Below are 19,480 nucleotides of genomic sequence, written 5' to 3' on the forward strand. Positions count from 1 at the left end.
CCCTCCCATTAGTCACCTCCTCAGAAATAGGTACAGCCACATGGTTGGACCACGCCCCAATAACATTAAAAATAAATTTAGGACACCCCAAAAGAAACACAAAAATTTGGCGCATCAATGTCCCTCTAATTAAATCTCCAAAGAACAAAAACACAATAACCAAAGCTTTAGAGGAATACTTTAGTTTAAATGAAGACCCAGAGATAAGCCCCTTCACCCTATGGAACGCCCATAAAGCCGTTATCCGGGGCATACTAATCAAACTAAACTCCCAACACAGAAGAAATAAGCAAAAGTCAATAGATGATCTCCTAAGTCAAATACAAATAATTGAAAAGAGATTACAAACATCCCCTTTGAATACAGATCAAATAGAATTGAGCAATCTTAGAAGAAAATTACGGGCTATTCTTATAGAAGAACACAATAAAAACCATATGTTTATGAAAGCCAATTACTACTCTCATCATAATAGGCCGTCCAAACTGATGTCAAATAAAGTAAAGCCAAAGCACATCAAAGCAAAAATCCCCTTTCTAATCAAATCAAACAACTCCAAAACTAAGCTCACTCATCCACAAGACATAGCTAACGAATTTAGCTCATTCTACGCCAACTTATATAACCTAAAAAATGACACAGCAACACCCCAACTGAACTCAAACATTATCAACAACTTTCTACAAAAAATGTCCCTCCCCAAAATTGATCCCTCGCGCTATACACTAGACGATCCCATTTCAACAAAAGAAGTCATCTCCGCGATAAAACTACTAAAAAACTATAAATCGCCCGGACCTGATGGCTTTACAAATGAATATTATAAAACGTATGCTCAAACACTATCTCCTTACCTTGCCTCTATTTTTAATGAAGCCATGCACTCAGGAGGTATGCCCTCGGAGATGCTTCAAGCCACTATTGTCACAATCCCTAAGCCCGGAAAGCCAACAGATACACCCGCAAATTTTAGACCCATTTCCCTCCTCAACACTGACACAAAACTACTATCAAAAATCTTAGCATTAAGGCTACTCCAAATACTCCCAAATTTAATACATAGCGATCAGGTGGGCTTTGTTAAGGGCAGACAAACATCTGATGGCACAAGGAGGCTTATTAACCTCCTAGCCGGGGTGGGGTCGAGTCAGGCGCCTTCTCTCCTCCTTGCCCTGGATGCAGAGAAGGTGTTTGATAGACTTCATTGGGGCTTCATGTTCGCCACTCTGGAGAAGTTCGGCGTGGGAGGTAGTTTTCTGAGGGCAATCAAGGCTCTATACTCCTCCTCATCTGCCAGAGTACTAATAGATGGGACCTTGTCCAAGCCCTTCCTGATAACGAACGGCTCAAGACAGGGCTGCCCCTTTTCGCCATTGCTATTTATAATGGTAATGGAACCGATGGCAGAGCTCAACAGAATCTCACCTTTCATCAGTGGCTTCCCTAGTGGAGGCAGACAACACAAGATCGGATTATATGCCGACGATGTAATTCTAACGCTGTCTAACCCACTAGAATCTTTAAGAGCAGCACAAAATATCATAGCAGATTTCAGTAACACATCCTATTATAAGCTAAACATAAATAAGTCCCAAATCCTGGGAATAAACATCCCCTCCTTGTTGAAACAAGCCATCCAATCCGAATTCAGGTACACATGGAAAACCATGATCCCATATTTAGGGATAACCATATCCTACCCACTTTCAGAAATGATCTCAGCTAACCTAGACCCCCTATGCCTCTCAGTTCAGGAGGAATTGAATTCCCTGAGCAAATTTGAATATTCGTGGATTGGGAGAATCACGCTTTACAAAATGATAATATTACCTAAACTTTTGTACGTCTTCCGCACAATGGCTCTCCCAATACCACACACCAAAGTGATGGAATTCCAAAAGCAACTATCTAAATTCATATGGAATAACAAAAGACCCAGAGTTGCGTCCACGATTCTCTCAACCGCAGGCAAGGGGGTCTGGGAGTACCGCATCTATGGGCATACTGCCAGGCCATAAACCTAAACATATCCAAATCCTGGTTTGATGAGATGCACCCCTCCCCCCCCATGGCTCTATATTGAAAAACAATTCAATAAAAACAGAGGGCTAAACTCCCTTCTACTTGCAGCAACATCAGCCGCAACTATTTCTCATTCTTCCTTAGATCTGAACCTACAAGGCCTATCCCCTCCAATGTTAGCCACTTTACAAGCATGGAACATCTGCAACCTTAAATCAAAAGCGAGCTTAAGTAAAAAAGAAATCAAACTTCCAATAGAGACCCTTACATACTTCATCGCAGGGCTTTCAACTTCAGCTTGGTCGAAAGCAGGAATAACATGTATCTCAGACCTATATTCAGAGGGAAGGATTCTCTCCTTCCAAACAGTAAAAGACAAATATAATATTCCTTCCAATGAGCTATACACATATTATCAGATACGGTCTTGCTTGACAACATCTCATCTGGAAAAATGTTCTCTACCTATCAAACTAATTTCTTTATTTTCCGGACAAAAGCAACTAAAGTCCTCTCTGACAGGGAGACTCTATAATGTCCTTGCAGGAGATCTAGGCCCAAAAAAGAAGATGCATCTATTGAACTGGGAAATAGACCTGAGAAAATCATTTTCTATTGACCAACGGTTGACAGCCTTTACCTGGGCAAACAAATCTACCCTGTCTGCAGATCTTCTCCAAGTATATTACAAAATCCTAACCAGATGGTATTATACACCCTCTAAATTAGCAAGATACATTCCAAACATCGACAAAAACTGTTGGAGGGGTTCCAGCCAAGTGGGCTCCCTTATCCACTTATTTTGGGACTGTACATTTATACAATCCTTCTGGAGAGAGATTTTCCAAATTGTTTGGAGAGTTTCGGGCCATATGGTTCCTAAATCTCCGGAACTTGCGCTACTATTACTGAACTGCAGCAATATACCTCCTCATGACCGAAAGTTGGTATGCCACTTGCTGATGGTGGCGAAGTTGGCCATAACCAGGAAATGGAAATCTACAACCCCTCCAACAATATCTGAAGTACTAGATATTATGGCAGATCATTGCTCATATGAAAAGATACTCACCTTGGCAGGGGACTCTATGCCCAATTTCCTTCTCACTTGGAACCCCTGGATTAGATATATGCAAAAAAAAAACCTTGACTAATTAAATATATATAAGAAACCTTACTGATGTTAACTGAGGATGTGATGTACAAGACCGTTTAACGTTTTAATGTTTTGAGATAAATGTAAAACTGTTTCAAAGTTTTTTTTTCTCACAATTCTGTTCGGCGTTATAAACACTACTTATGTAAAGTCAATGGAATCTGATGCTCATACCACCTGCTATTTACATTGTTGCTGGAAAAACAACTAATTTACACCTTGCATTTTAAGATATATGGATCCTTAACAATGTATAATTCAAAGAAAAGATTTGACTTGTAACACAACTGTATTTTGTAAAACCCAATAAAAATTATTTGAAAAAAAGAAAACAGGAAAACCTAATGGGTCCCAACTCCATTATTCAATTCTATGCGCAAAAGAATTAGCATCCAAATTTTACGTACATAATCTAAATCTCTCACTTCCCAATGTCATAGAAACATGAAATTTGGCACAACCATTGATTGTGTCATAAATATGAAAAGTAAATGGGTCCCAACTCGATTATTCAATTCTAAGCGCAAAAGAATTAGTGTCCAAATTTTATGTACGTAATCTAATTCTCTCACTTCTCGATGTCATTTTATATAAGGGAAACGTCGCATGGTTGCCTCCGCGTGCTTTTTCCTGGGTAACGCTGGGACACTTTCCGGTGTCATAAAAACATGAAATTTGGCACAAGCATTGATTATGTCATAAATAGGAAAAGCTAATGGGTCCGAACTCGATTATTCAATTCTATGTGCAAAAGAATTAGCATCCAAATTTTACTTACGGAATGTAATTTTCTCACTTTCCGGTGTCATAGAAACGTGAAATTTGGCACGAGCATTGATTATGTCATAAATAGGAAAAGCTAATGGGTCCCAACTCGATTATTCAATTCTATGCGCAAAAGAAATAGCGACCAAATTTTACGCATGGAATGCATTTTTTCACTTTCCGGTGTCATAGAAACGTGAAATTTGGCACGAGCATTGATTATGTCATAAATAGGAAAAGCTACTGGGTCCCAACTCGATTATTCAATTCTATGCGCAAAAGAAATAGCGACCAAATTTTACGCATGGAATGTATTTTTTCACTTTCCGGTGTCATAGAAACGTGAAATTTGGCACGAGCATTGATTATGTCATAAATAGGAAAAGCTACTGGGTCCCAACTCGATTATTCAATTCTATGCGCAAAAGAATTAGCATTGAAATTTTACGTATGGAATGTATTTTTCTCCCTTTCCAGTGTCATAGAAACATGAAATTTGGCATGAGCATTGATAATGTCATAAATAGAGATGAGCGAGCACCAAAATGCTCAGGTGCTCGTTACTCGGGACGAAATTATCGCGATGCTCGAGGGTTCGTTTCGAGTAACGAACCCCATTGAAGTCAATGGGCGACCAGAGCATTTTTGTATTTCGCCGATGCTCGCTAAGGTTTTCATGTGTGAAAATCTGGGCAATTCAAGAAAGTGATGGGAACGACACAGCAACGGATAGGGCAGGCGAGAGGCTACATGTTGGGCTGCATCTCAAGTTCACAGGTCCCACTATTAAGCCACAATAGCGGCAAGAGTGGGCCCCCCCTCCCAAAAACTTTTACTTCTGAAAAGCCCTCATTAGCATGGCATACCTTTGCTAAGCACCATACTACCTCCAACAAAGCACAATCACTGCCTGCATGACACTCCGCTGCCACTTCTCCTGGGTTACATGCTGCCCAACCCCCCCCCTCCCCCCCACATGGCGCACCAAAGTGTCCCTGCGCAGCCTTCAGCTGCCCTCATGCCACACCACCCTCATGTCTATTTAGAAGTGCGTCTGCCATGACGAGGAACCGCAGGCACACACTGCAGAGGGTTGGCACGGCTAGGCAGCGACCCTCTTTAAAAGGGGTGGGGCGATAGCCCACAATGCTGTACATAAGCAATGAGAAATAGAATCCTGTGCCACCGCCATCAGGAGCTGCACATGTGGGCATAGCAATGGGGAACCTATGTGCCACACACTATTCATTCTGTCAAGGTGTCTCTGCATGCCCCAGTCAGACCGGGCTTTTTAATTCATAGACACAGGCAGGTACAACTCCCTATTGTGAAGTCCCTGTCGACCGACAGCATGGGTGGCTCCCTGGAACCCACCGGCGATACACAAAAATATCCCATTGCATTGCCCAACACAGCTGAGGTAGTAATGTCGTGCTTAATGCAGGTGGGCTTCGGCCCACACTGCATGCCCCAGTCTGACTGGGGTTCTTTACAAGTGGAATCAGATGCATTTATAATTCCCTGTGGACCCACAGCATGGGTGGGTGCCAGGAAGCCACCGGCGGTACATAGAAATATCCCATTGCATTGCCCAACACAGCTGAGGTAGTAATGTTGTGCTTAAAAGGGGTTGTCTCGCGAAAGCAAGTGGGTCTATACACTTCTGTATGGCCATATTAATGCACTTTGTAATATACATCGTGCATTAAATATGAGCCATACAGAAGTTATTCACTTACCTGCTCCGTTGCTAGCGTCCTCGTTGCCATGGTTCCGTCTAACTTCGGTGTCTTCTTGCTTTTTTAGACGCGCTTGCGCAGATGCATCTTCTCCCTTCGGCTGGTCTTGGAAGCATCGGCGTTTGGCTCCGCCCCTTGTACGCATCATCACGTAGCTCCGCCCCATGACGTGTGCCGGTTCCAGCCTCCTGATTGGCTGGAATCGGCACGTGATGGGGCGGAGCTACGCGATGACGCGTACAAGGGGGCGGAGCCAAAACGCCGATGCTTCCAAGACCAGCCGAAGGGAGAAGATGCATCTGCGCAAGCGCGTCTAAAAAAGCAAGAAGACACCGAAGTTAGACGGAACCATGGCAACGAGGACGCTAGCAACGGAGCAGGTAAGTGAATAACTTCTGTATGGCTCATATTTAATGCACGATGTATATTACAAAGTGCATTAATATGGCCATACAGAAGTGTATAGACCCACTTGCTTTCGCGAGACAACCCCTTTAATACAGGTGGGCTTCGGCCCACACTGCATGCCCCAGTCAGACTGGGGTTCTTTACAAATGGACAGATGTAGGTTAAACTCCGTGTGCACCTACAGCATGGGTGGCTCCCTGGAACCCACCGGCGGTACATAAAAATATCCCATTGCATTGCCCAACACACCTGAGGTAGTAATGTCGTGCTTAATACAGGTGGGCTTCGGCCCACACTGCATGCCCCAGTCAGACTGGGGTTCTTTACAAGTGAAATCAGATGCATTTATAACTCCCTGTGGACCCACAGCATGGGTGGGTGCCAGGAAGCCACCGGCGGTACACAGAAATATCACATTGCATTGCCCAACACAGCGGATGTAACGTCAGCTGTAATGCAGGTGGGCTAAAAATTCATTTGATTACACTGTAGGCGAGGGCCCACAAAAATTGCTGTATCAACAGTACTAATGTACATCCAAAAAATTGGCCATGGCCAACCAAGAGGGCAGGTGAAACCCATTAATCGCTTTGGTTAATGTGGCTTAAGTGGTAACTAGGCCTGGAGGCAGCCCAGTTTAACTAAAAATTGGTTAAAGTTAAAGTTTCAACGCTTTTAAGAGCATTGAAACATATAAAAATTGTTTAGAAAAATTATGAGTGAGCCTTGTGGCCCTAAGAAAAATTGCCCGTTCAGCGTGATTACGTGAGGTTTCAGGAGGAGGAGCAGGAGGAGGAGGAGGAATATTATACACAGATTGATGAAGCAGAAATGTCCCCGTTTTGGATGGTGAGAGAGAACGTAGCTTCCATCCGCGGGTGCAGCCTACATATTGCTTACGTATCGCTGCTGTCCGCTGGTGGAGAAGAGAAGTCTGGGGAAATCCAGGCTTTGTTCATCTTGATGAGTGTTAGCCTGTCGGCACTGTCGGTTGACAGGCGGGTACGCTTATCTGTGATGATTCCCCCAGCCGCACTAAACACCCTTTCCGACAAGACGCTAGCCGCAGGACAAGCAAGCACCTCCAGGGCATACAGCGCTAGTTCAGGCCACGTGTCCAGCTTCGACACCCAGTAGTTGTAGGGGGCAGAGGCGTCACCGAGGATGGTCGTGCGATCGGCTACGTACTCCCTCACCATCCTTTTACAGTGCTCCCGCCGACTCAGCCTTGACTGGGGAGCGGTGACACAGTCTTGCTGGGGAGCCATAAAGCTGGCCAGGCCCTTAAAGACTGTTGCACTGCCTGGGCTGTACATGCTGCTCGATCTACGCACCTCTCCTGCTACCTGGCTCTCGGAACTGCGCCTTCTGCCACTACCGCTGTCGGATGGGAATTTTACCATCAGCTTGTCCGCCAGGGTCCTGTGGTATAGCAACACTCTCGAACCCCTTTCCTCTTCGGGAATGAGACTGGGAAGGTTCTCCTTATAGCGTGGGTCGAGCAGTGTGTACACCCAGTAATCCGTAGTGGCCAGAATGCGTTGAATGCGAGGGTCACGAGAAAGGCATCCTAACATGAAGTCAGCCATGTGTGCCAGGGTACCTGTACGCAACACATGGCTGTCCGCACTAGGAAGATCACTTTCAGGATCCTCCTCCTCCTCCTCCTCAGGCCATACACGCTGAAATGATGACAGGCAAGCAGCATGGGTACCGTCAGCAGTGGGCCAAGCTGTCTCTTCCCCCTCCTCCTCATCCTCCTCATGCTCCTCCTCCTCCTCCTGAACGCGCTGAGATATAGACAGGAGGGTGCTCTGACTATCCAGCGACATACTGTCTTCCCCCGGCTCTGTTTCCGAGCGCAAAGCGGCTGCCTTTATGGTTTGCAGGGAAGTTCTCAAGATGCATAGCAGAGGAATGGTGACGCTAATGATTGCAGCATCGCCGCTCACCACCTGGGTAGACTGCTCAAAGTTTCGTAGGACCTGGCAGATGTCTGCCAACCAGGCCCACTCTTCTGAAAAGAATTGAGGAGGCTGACTCCCACTGCGCCGCCCATGTTGGAGTTGGTATTCCACTATAGCTCTACGCTGCTCATAGAGCCTGGCCAACATGTGGAGCGTAGAGTTCCACCGTGTGGGCACGTCGCACAGCAGTCGGTGCACTGGCAGATTAAAGCGATGTTGCAGGGTGCGCAGGGTGGCAGCGTCCGTGTGGGACTTGCGGAAATGTGCGCAGAGCCGGCGCACCTTTACGAGCAGGTCTGACAAGCGTGGGTAGCTTTTCAGAAAGCGCTGAACCACCAAATTAAAGACGTGGGCCAGGCATGGCACGTGCGTGAGGCTGCCGAGCTGCAGAGCCGCCACCAGGTTACGGCCGTTGTCACACATGACCATGCCCGGTTGGAGGCTCAGCGGCGCAAGCCAACGGTCGGTCTGCTCTGTCAGACCCTGCAGCAGTTCGTGGGCCGTGTGCCTCCTATCTCCTAAGCTGAGTAGTTTCAGCACGGCCTGCTGACGCTTGCCCACCGCTGTGCTGCCACGCCGCGCGACACCGACTGCTGGCGACGTCCTGCTGCTGCTGACACATCTAGATTGCGAGACAGAGGTTGAGGAGGAGGAGGAGGAGGAGGGTGCTTTAGTGGAAGAAGCATACACCGCCGAACATACCACCACCGAGCTGGGGCCCGCAATTCTGGGGGTGGGTAGGACGTGAGCGGTCCCAGGCTCTGACTCTGTCCCAGCCTCCACTAAATTCACCCAATGTGCCGTCAGGGAGATGTAGTGGCCCTGCCCGCCTGTGCTTGTCCACGTGTCCGTAGTTAAGTGGACCTTGCCACTAACCGCATTGGTGAGGGCGCGTACAATGTTGCGGGAGACGTGGTCGTGCAGGGCTGGGACGGCACATCGGGAAAAGTAGTGGCGACTGGGAACTGAGTAGCGCGGGGCCGCCGCCGCCATCATAGCTTTGAAGGACTCTGTTTCCACAACCCTATACGGCAGCATCTCAAGGCTGATAAATTTTGCTATGTGGACGGGTAACGATTGAGCGTGCGGGTGCGTGGCGGCGTACTTGCGCTTGCGCTCCAACACTTGCGCTAGCGACGGCTGGACTGTGCGGTGCGAGACATTGGTGGATGGGGCCGAGGACAGCGGAGGTGAGGGTGTGGGTGCAGGCCATGAGACGGTCGTGCCTGTGTCCTGAGAGGGGGGTTGTATCTCAGTGGCAGGTTGGGGCACAGGGGGAGAGGCAGCGGTGCAAACCGGAGGCGGTGAACGGCCTTCGTCCCACCTTGTGGGGTGCTTGGCCATCATATGTCTGCGCATGCTGGTGGTGGTCAGGCTGTTGGTGGTGGCTCCCCGGCTGATCTTGGCGCGACAAAGGTTGCACACCACTGTTCGTCGGTCGTCAGGCGTCTCGGTGAAAGACTGCCAGACCTTAGAGCACCTCGGCCTCTGCAGGGTGGCATGGCGAGAGGGGGCGCTTTGAGAAACACTTGGTGGATTATTCGGTCTGGCCCTGCCTCTGCCCCTGGCCACCGCACTGCCTCTTGCAACCTGCCCTGCTGCTGCCCGTGCCTCCCCCTCTGAAGACCTGTCCTGTGTAGGCGTTGCACACCAGGTGGGGTCAGTCACCTCATCGTCCTGCTGCTCTTCCTCCGAATCCTCTGTGCGCTGCTCCCTCGGACTTACTGCCCTTACTACTACCTCACTGCAAGACAACTGTGTCTCATCGTCATCGTCCTCCTCACCCACTGAAAGGTCTTGAGACAGTTGCCGGAAGTCCCCAGCCTCATCCCCTGGACCCCGGGAACTTTCCAATGGTTGGGCATCAGTGACGATAAACTCCTCTGGTGGTAGAGGAACCACTGCTGCCCAATCTGAGCAGGGGCCCGAGAAAAGTTCCTGGGAGTGTTCCCGCTCCTGAGCATGTGTCATTGTAGTGGAGTGAGGAGGCTGGGAGGAAGGAGGAGCAGCAGACAGAGGATTCGGATTTGCAGCAGTGGACGGCGCAGAACTGTGGCTGGACGATAGGTTGCTCGAAGCACTTTCTGCCATCCAGGACAGGACCTGCTCACACTGCTCATTTTCTAATAAAGGTTTCCCGCGTGGACCCATTAATTGGGCGATGAATGTGGGGACGCCAGAAACGTGCCTCTCTCCTAATCGCGCAGCAGTCGGCTGCGACACACCTGGATCAGGAGCTCGGCCTGTGCCCACACCCTCACTTGGCCCTCCGCGTCCTCGGCCGCGTCCACGTCCTCTAGGCCTACCCCTACCCCTCAGCATGCTGTATTACCAGTGATTTGATTTCCCAGGCAGGAAATAAATTGGCGCAAGCCTGCAGGTCAAATATAATTAATTCGCTTTTTTGCAAAGGGAAGGCCCCACTGCGTATATTCAATGAACAATACGTTTAATAACTGTGGTGTGGCCCTGAAAAAGTGTCACACAACTTTAGTGTAGCAGAGTTATTAACTCTGGCAGAGCAGGTATTTGCCAGTCAGGAAAGACAATGGCGCAAGCCTGCAGTAAACCGTAGCTGGTTGCGTCTGATTTTTGTACGTTCTCCACGCAGCACACACGTACACGGAGACCTTAGGACTGACACAGGCAGGCCAAATATAATTAATTCGCTTTTTTGCAAAGGGAAGGCCCCACTGCGTATATTCAATGAACAATACGTTTAATAACTGTGGTGTGGCCCTGAAAAAGTGTCACACAACTTTAGTGTAGCAGAGTTATTAACTCTGGCAGAGCAGGTATTTGCCAGTCAGGAAAGACAATGGCGCAAGCCTGCAGTAAACCGTAGCTGGTTGCGTCTGATTTTTGTACGTTCTCCACGCAGCACACACGTACACGGAGACCTTAGGATTGACACAGGCAGGCCAAATATAATTAATTCGCTTTTTTGCAAAGGGAAGGCCCCACTGCGTATATTCAATGAACAATACGTTTAATAACTGTGGTGTGGCCCTGAAAAAGTGTCACACAACTTTAGTGTAGCAGAGTTATTAACTCTGGCAGAGCAGGTATTTGCCAGTCAGGAAAGACAATGGCGCAAGCCTGCAGTAAACCGTAGCTGGTTGCGTCTGATTTTTGTACGTTCTCCACGCAGCACACACGTACACGGAGACCTTAGGACTGACACAGGCAGGCCAAATATAATTAATTCGCTTTTTTGCAAAGGGAAGGCCCCACTGCGTATATTCAATGAACAATACGTTTAATAACTGTGGTGTGGCCCTGAAAAAGTGTCACACAACTTTAGTGTAGCAGAGTTTTTAACTCTGGCAGAGCAGGTATTTGCCAGTCAGGAAAGACAATGGCGCAAGCCTGCAGTAAACCGTAGCTGGTTGCGTCTGATTTTTGTACGTTCTCCACGCAGCACACACGTACACGGAGACCTTAGGACTGACACAGGCAGGCCAAATATAATTAATTCGCTTTTTTGCAAAGGGAAGGCCCCACTGCGTATATTCAATGAACAATACGTTTAATAACTGTGGTGTGGCCCTGAAAAAGTGTCACACAACTTTAGTGTAGCAGAGTTATTAACTCTGGCAGAGCAGGTATTTGCCAGTCAGGAAAGACAATGGCGCAAGCCTGCAGTAAACCGTAGCTGGTTGCGTCTGATTTTTGTACGTTCTCCACGCAGCACACACGTACACGGAGACCTTAGGACTGACACAGGCAGGCCAAATATAATTAATTCGCTTTTTTGCAAAGGGAAGGCCGCACTGCGTATATTCAATGAACAATAACTGTGTTGTGGCCCTGCCTACACAATTCTGTCCTTGTAGTATCAATGGAGGGTGCAATGCTCTGCACAGACGATTTTTAGAAGAAAAAAAAAATGCAACACTGCTAACAGCAGCCAGCACAGTACTGCACACGGTAAAATTTGGCCCTAGAAAGGACCGTTGAGGTTTTTGAAGGCTACACTCACTCCTAACACTCTCCCTGCCTAAGCACCACTTCTGTCCCTAATGCCGGGTGCAATGCTCTGCACTGCCGATTTTGAGAAAAAAAAACAAAAAAAACACTGCTAGCAGCAGCCTGCACACAGGTAGATGTGGCCCTAAGAAGGACCTTTGGGGTTCTTGAAGCCTACACTAACTCCTAACGCTCTCCCTACAGCAGCTCAGGCACCAGCAGCACTGTCCCTCACTAACTCACAAGACATCTGAGGCGAGCCGCGGGAGGGGCCGACTTTTATACTCGGGTGACATCTGATCGCCCCAGCCACTCACAGCAGGGGGGTGGTATAGGGCTTGTACGTCACAGGGGGAAGTTGTAATGCCTTCCCTGTCTTTCAATTGGCCAGAAAAGCGCGCTAACGTCTCAGAGAGGAAACTGAAAGTAACCGGAACACCGCGTGGTACTCGTTACGAGTAACGAGCATCCCGAACACCCTAATATTCGCACGAATATCAAGCTCGGACGAGTACGTTCGCTCATCTCTAGTCAAAAATAGGAAAAGCTAATGGGTCCCAACTCGATTATTCAATTCTATGTGCAAAAGAATTAGCGTCCAAATTTTACGTACGGAATGTAATTTTCTGACTTTTCGGTGTCATAGAAACGTGAAATTTGGCATGAGCATTGATTATGTCATAAATAGGAAAAGCTAATGAGTCCCAACTCGATTATTCAATTCTATGCGCAAAAGAATTAGCGTCCAAATTTTACGTACGGAATCTAAATTTCTCACTTTCCGGTGTCATAGAAACGTGAAATTTGGCACAAGCATTAATTATGTCATACATAGGAAAAGCTAATGGGTCCCAGCTCGATTATTCAATTCTATGCGCAAAAGAATTAGCGTCCAAATTTTACGTACAGAATGTAATTTTCTCACTTTCCGGTGTCATAGAAACGTGAAATTTGGATCGAGCATTGATTATGTCATAAATAGGAAAAGCTAATGGGTCCAAACTCGATTATTCAATTCTATGCGCAAAAGAATTAGCGTCCAAATTTTACGTACGGAATGTATTTTTCTCCCTTTCCAGTGTCATAGAAACGTGAAATTTGGCATGAGCATTGATTATGTCATAAATTGGAAAAGCTAATGGGTCCTATCTCGATTATTCAATTCTATGCGCAAAAGAATTAGCATCCTAATTTTACGTATGGAATGTATTTTTTTCACTTTCCAGTGTCATAAAAACGTGAAATTTGGCACAAGCATTGATTATGTCATAAATAGGAAAAGCTAATGGGTCCCATCTCGATTATTCAATTCTATGCGCAAAAAAATTAGCGTCCTAATTTTACGTACGGAATGTATTTTTTTCACTTTCCGGTGTCATAAAAACATGAAATTTGGCACAAGCATTGATTATGTCATAAGTAGGAAAAGCTAATGGGTCCCAACTCGATTATTCAATTCTATGCACAAAAGAATTAGCGTCCAAATTTTACGTACGGAATGTATTTTTTTCACTTTCCTGTGTCATAGAAACGAGAAATTTGGCAGGAGCATTGACTGGGCCATATATAGGAAAAGCTAATTGGTCCCAACTCGATTATTTAATTCTATGCGCAAAAGAATTAGCGTCCAAATTTTACGCACGGAATGTAATTTTCTGACTTTCCGGTGTCATAGAAACGTGAAATTTGGCACGAGCATTGATTATGTCATAAATAGGAAAAGCTAATGGGTCCCAACTCAATTATTCAATTCTATGCGCAAAAGAATTAGTGTCCAAATTTTACGTACGGAATGTAATTTTCTCACTTTCCGGTGTCATAGAAACGTGAAATTTGGCCACAATAGCGGCAAGAGTGCCCCCCCCCCCCTCCCAGCAACTTTTACTTCTGAAAAGCCCTCATTAGCAATGCATACCCTAGCTAAGCACCACACTACCTCCAACAAAGCACAATCACTGCCTGCATGACACTCCGCTGCCACTTCTCCTGTGTTACATGCTGCCCAACCCCCCCCCCACGACCCAGTGTCCACAGCGCACACCAAACTGTCCCTGCCCAGCCTTCAGCTGCTCTCATGCCACGCCACCCTCATGTCTATTTATAAGTGCGTCTGCCAGAGGAACCGCAGGCACACACTGCAGAGGGTTGGCACGGCTAGGCAGCGACCCTCTTTAAAAGGGGCGGGGCGATAGTCCACAATGCTGTACAGAAGCAATGAGAAATCCAATCCTGTGCCACCTCCATCTGGAGCTGCACACGTGGGCATAGCAATGGGGAACCTATGTGCCACACACTATTCATTCTGTCAAGGTGTCTGCATGCCCCAGTCAGACCGTGGTTTTTTATAAATAGTCACAGGCAGGTACAACTCCGCAATGGGAATTCCGTGTGCACCCACAGCATGGGTGGCTCCCTGGAACCCACCAGCTGTACATAAATGTATCCCATTGCAGTGCCCTGGACAGCAGAGCTAACGTCAGATTAAATGCAGGTGGGCTTCGGCCCACACTGCATGCCCCAACCTGACCGGGGTTTTTAATTCATAGACACAGGCAGGTACAACACCCTATTGTGAAGTCCCTGTGGACCGACAGCATGGGTGGCTCCCTGGAACCCACCGGCGGTACATAAATATATCCCATTGCATTGCCCATCACAGCTGAGGTAATGTCATGTTTAATGCAGGTGGGCTTCGGCCCACACTGCATGCCCCAGTCAGACTGGGGTTCTTTAGAAGTGGACACATGCAGTTACAACTCCCTGTGGACACACAGCATGGGTGGGTGCCAGGAAGCCACCAGCGGTACATAAATATATCCCATTGCATTGCCCATCACAGCTGAGGTAATGTCATGTTTAATGCAGGTGGGCTTCGGCCCACACTGCATGCCCCAGTCAGACTGGGGTTCTTTAGAAGTGGACACATGCAGTTACAACTCCCTGTGGAGCCACAGCATGGGTAGCTCCCTGGAGACCAACGGCGGTACATAAATACATCCCATTGCAGTGCCCAACACAGCTGATGTAACGTCAGCTGTAATGCAGGAGGGCTAAAAATTAATTTGATTACACTGTAGGTGAGGGCCCCCAAAAATTGGTGTACCAACAGTACTAATGTACCTGAGAAAAATTGCCCATGCCCAACCAAGAGGGCAGGTGAAACACATTAATCGCTTTGGTTAATGTGGCTTAATTGGTAACTAGGCCTGGAGGCAGCCCAGTTAAAATAAAAATTGGTTCAGGTGAAAGTTTCAACGCTTTAATGAGCATTGAAACGTATAAAAATTCTTTAGAAAAATTATATGACTGAGCCTTGTGGGCCTAAGAAAAATTGCCCGTTCGGCGTGATTATGTGAGGTTTCAGGAGGAGGAGCAGGAGGTGGAGGAGGAATATTATACACAGATTGATGAAGCAAAAAGGTCCCCGTTTTTGATGGGGATAGAGAACGATGCTTCCATCTGCGGGTGCAGCCTACGTATTTCTTAGGTATCGCTGCTGTCCGCTGGTGGAGAAGAGAAGTCTGGGGAAATCCAGGCTTTGTTCATCTTGATGAGTGTAAGCCTGTCGGCACTGTCGGTTGACAGGCGGGTACGCTTATCTGTGATGATTCCCCCCGCCGCACTAAACACCCTCTCTGACAAGACGCTAGCCACAGGACAAGCAAGCACCTCCAGGGCATACAGCGCGAGTTCAGGCCACGTGTCCAGCTTCGACACCCAGTAGTTGTAGGGGGCAGAGGCGTCACCGAGGAGGGTCGTGCGATCGGCTACGTACTCCTTCACCGTCCTTTTACAGTGCTCCCGCCGACTCAGCCTTGACTGGGGAGCGGTGACACAGTCTTGCTGGGGAGCCATAAAGCTGTCAAGGGCCTTAGAGAGTGTTGCCCTGCCTGTGCTGTACATGCTGCCTGATCTCTGCGCCTCCCCTGCTACCTGGCCCTCGTAACTGCGCCTTCGGCCACTAGCGCTGTCGTATGGGAATTTTACCATCAGTTTGTCCGCCAGGGTCCTGTGGTATAGCATCACTCTCGAACCCCTTTCCTCTTCGGGTATGAGAGTGGAAAGGTTCTCCTTATACCGTGGGTCAAGCAGTGTGTACACCCAGTAATCCGTAGTGGCCAGAATGCGTGTAACGCGAGGGTCACGAGAAAGACATCCTAACATGAAGTCAGCCATGTGTGCCAGGGTACCTGTACGCAACACATGGCTGTCCTCACTAGGAAGATCACTTTCAGGATCCTCCTCCTCCTCCTCCTCCTCCTCAGGCCATACACGCTGAAAGGATGACAGGCAAGCAGCATGTGTACCCTCAGCAGTGGGCCAAGCTGTCTCTTCCCCCTCCTCCTCATCTTCCTCCTCCTCCTCCTCCTCACCGCGCTGAGATATAGACAGGAGGGTGCTCTGACTATCCAGCGACATACTGTCTTCCCCCGGCTCTGTTTCCGAGCACAAAGCGTCTGCCTTTATGCTTTGCAGGGAACTTCTCAAGAGGCATAGCAGAGGAATGGTGACGCTAATGATTGCAGCATCACCGCTCACCACCTGGGTAGACTCCTCAAACTTTCCAAGGACCTGGCAGATGTCTGCCAACCAGGCCCACTCTTCTGAAAAGAATTGAGGAGGCTGACTCCCACTGCGCCGCCCATGTTGGAGTTGGTATTCCACTATAGCTCTACGCTGCTCATAGAGCCTGGCCAACATGTGGAGCGTAGAGTTCCACCGTGTGGGCACGTCGCACAGCAGTCGGTGCACTGGCAGATTAAACCGATGTTGCAGGGTGCGCAGGGTGGCAGCGTCCGTGTGGGACTTGCGGAAATGTGCGCAGAGCCGGCGCACCTTTCCGAGCAGGTCTGACAAGCGTGGGTAGCTTTTCAGAAAGCGCTGAACCACCAAATTAAAGACGTGGGCCAGGCATGGCACGTGCGTGAGGCTGCCGAGCTGCAGAGCCGCCACCAGGTTACGGCCGTTGTCACACATGACCATGCCCGGTTGGAGGCTCAGCGGCGCAAGCCAGCGGTCGGTCTGCTCTGTCAGACCCTGCAGCAGTTCGTGGGCCGTGTGCCTCTTATCTCCTAAGCTGAGTAGTTTCAGCACGGCCTGCTGACGCTTGCCCACCGCTGTGCTGCCACGCCGCGTGACACCGACTGCTGGCGACGTGCTGCTGCTGACACATCTTGATTGCGAGACAGAGGTTGCGTTGGAGGAGGAGGGTGCTTTAGTGGAGGAAGCATACACCGCCGCAGATACCACCACCGAGCTCGGGCCCGCAATTCTGGGGGGTGGGTAGGATGTGAGCGGTCCCAGGCTCTGACTCCCAGCCTCCACTAAATTCACCCAATGTGCCGTCAGGGAGATATAGTGGCCCTGCCCGCCTGTGCTTGTCCACGTGTCCGTTGTTAAGTGGACCTTGGCAGTAACCGCATTGGTGAGGGCGCATACAATGTTGCGGGAGACGTGGTCGTGCAGGGCTGGGACGGCACATCTGGAAAAGTAGTGGCGACTGGGAACTGAGTAGCGCGGGGCCGCGCGCCGCCATCATACTTTTGAAGGACTCCGTTTCCACAACCCTATATGGCAGCATCTCCAGGCTGATAAATTTGGCTATGTGCACGTTTAACGCTTGAGCGTGCGGATGCGTGGCGGCGTACTTGTGCTTGCGCTCAAACACTTGCGCTAGCGACGGCTGGACGGTGCGCTGACAGACATTGGTGGATGGGGCCGAGGACAGCGGAGGTGAGGGTGTGGGTGCAGGCCAGGAGACGGTAGTACCTGTGCCCTGAGAGGGGGGTTGGATCTCAGTGGCAGGTTGGGGCACAGGGGGAGAGGCAGCGGTGCAAACCGGAGGCGGTGAACGGCCTTCGTCCCACCTTGTGGGGTGCTTGGCCATCAAATGTCTGCGTATGCTGGTGGTGGTGAGGCTGGTGGTGGTGTCTCCCCGGCTGATCTTGGCGCGACAAAGGTTGCACACCACTGTTCGTCGGTCGTCTGCACTCTCAGTGAAAAACTGCCAGACCTTTGAGCACCTCAGCCTCTGCAGGGTGGCATGGCGCGAGGGGGCGCTTTGGGAAACAGTTGGTGGATTATTCAGTCTGGCCCTGCCTCTACCCCTGGACACCGCACTGCCTCTTGCAACCTGCCCTGCTGCTGCCCTTGCCTCCCCCTCTGAAGACCTGTCCTCAGTAGGCGTAGCAAACCAGGTGGGGTCAGTCACCTCATTGTCCTGCTGCTCTTCTCCGAATCCTCTGTGCGCTCCTCCCTCGGACTTTCTGCCCTTACTACTACCTCACTGATAGACAACTGTGTCTCAACGTCCTCGTCCTCCTCACCCACTGAAAGGTCTTGAGACAGTTGGCGGAAGTCCCCAGCCTCATCCCCCAGACCCCGGGAACTTTCGAATGGTTGGGCATCAGTCACGATAAACTCCTCTGGTGGGAGAGGAACCACTGCCGCCCAATCTGAGCAGGGGCCCGAGAACAGTTCCTGGGAGTCTGTCCGCTGCTCAGAATGTCTCATTGTAATGGAGTGAGGAGGCTGGGAGGAAGGAGGAGCAGCAGCCAGAGGATTCGGAGTTGCAGCAGTGGACGGCGCAGAACTGTGGGTGGACGATAGATTGCTGGAAGCACTTTCTGACATCCACAACAGGACCTGCTCACACAGCTCATTTTCTAATAAAGGTCTACCGCGTGGACCCATTAATTGTGCGATGAATGTGGGGACGCCAGAAACGTGCGTCTCTCCTAATCCCGCAGCAGTCGGCTGCGATACACCTGGATCAGGAGCACGGCCTGTGCCCACACCCTGACTTGGGCCTCCGCGTCCTCGCCCGCGTCCACGTCCTCTAGGCCTACCCCTACCCCTCAGCATGCTGTATTACCAGTAATGCAGAAACAGAACGCTGTAATTAAATGTGCCGCTTATTGGCCTGTGGTTGGAGGCTGACTTCGCTTACGGAACGCCAGGAAATAATTTTGCGCAAGCCTGCTGTAACACTTAGCTGGCTGCGTATGAATTTGGAGAACTACTACACCCACCACAGACCCAGAACACTGAGGACACTCACAGGCAGCCCAAATAGATTTTTTTCCACAAATTTTTTTGCAAAGGCCCACTGCCTATATTCAATCAATATGTCTTCTGTCCCTGCCTAAGCACTTCTGGCCCTAGGGTATGTCACAGAACTGCAGAGTGTTGCACTGTGAACTGCAATACAGCGGTGATTTCAGAGCCCAGACAGAGCCAGGAAATAATTTTGCGCAAGCCTGCTCTAACACTTAGCTGGCTGCGTATGAATTTGGAGAACTACTACACCCAGCACAGACCCAGAACACTGAGGACACTCACAGGCAGCCCAAATAGATTTTTTTCCACAAATTTTTTTGCAAAGGCCCACTGCCTATATTCAATCAATATGTCTTCTCTCTTCTGTCCCTGCCTAAGCGCTTCTGGCCCTGGGG

This window comes from Eleutherodactylus coqui, chromosome 4 (assembly GCF_035609145.1).
Source record: "Eleutherodactylus coqui strain aEleCoq1 chromosome 4, aEleCoq1.hap1, whole genome shotgun sequence".
In the NCBI taxonomy this organism is placed as follows: Eukaryota; Metazoa; Chordata; class Amphibia; order Anura; family Eleutherodactylidae; genus Eleutherodactylus; species Eleutherodactylus coqui.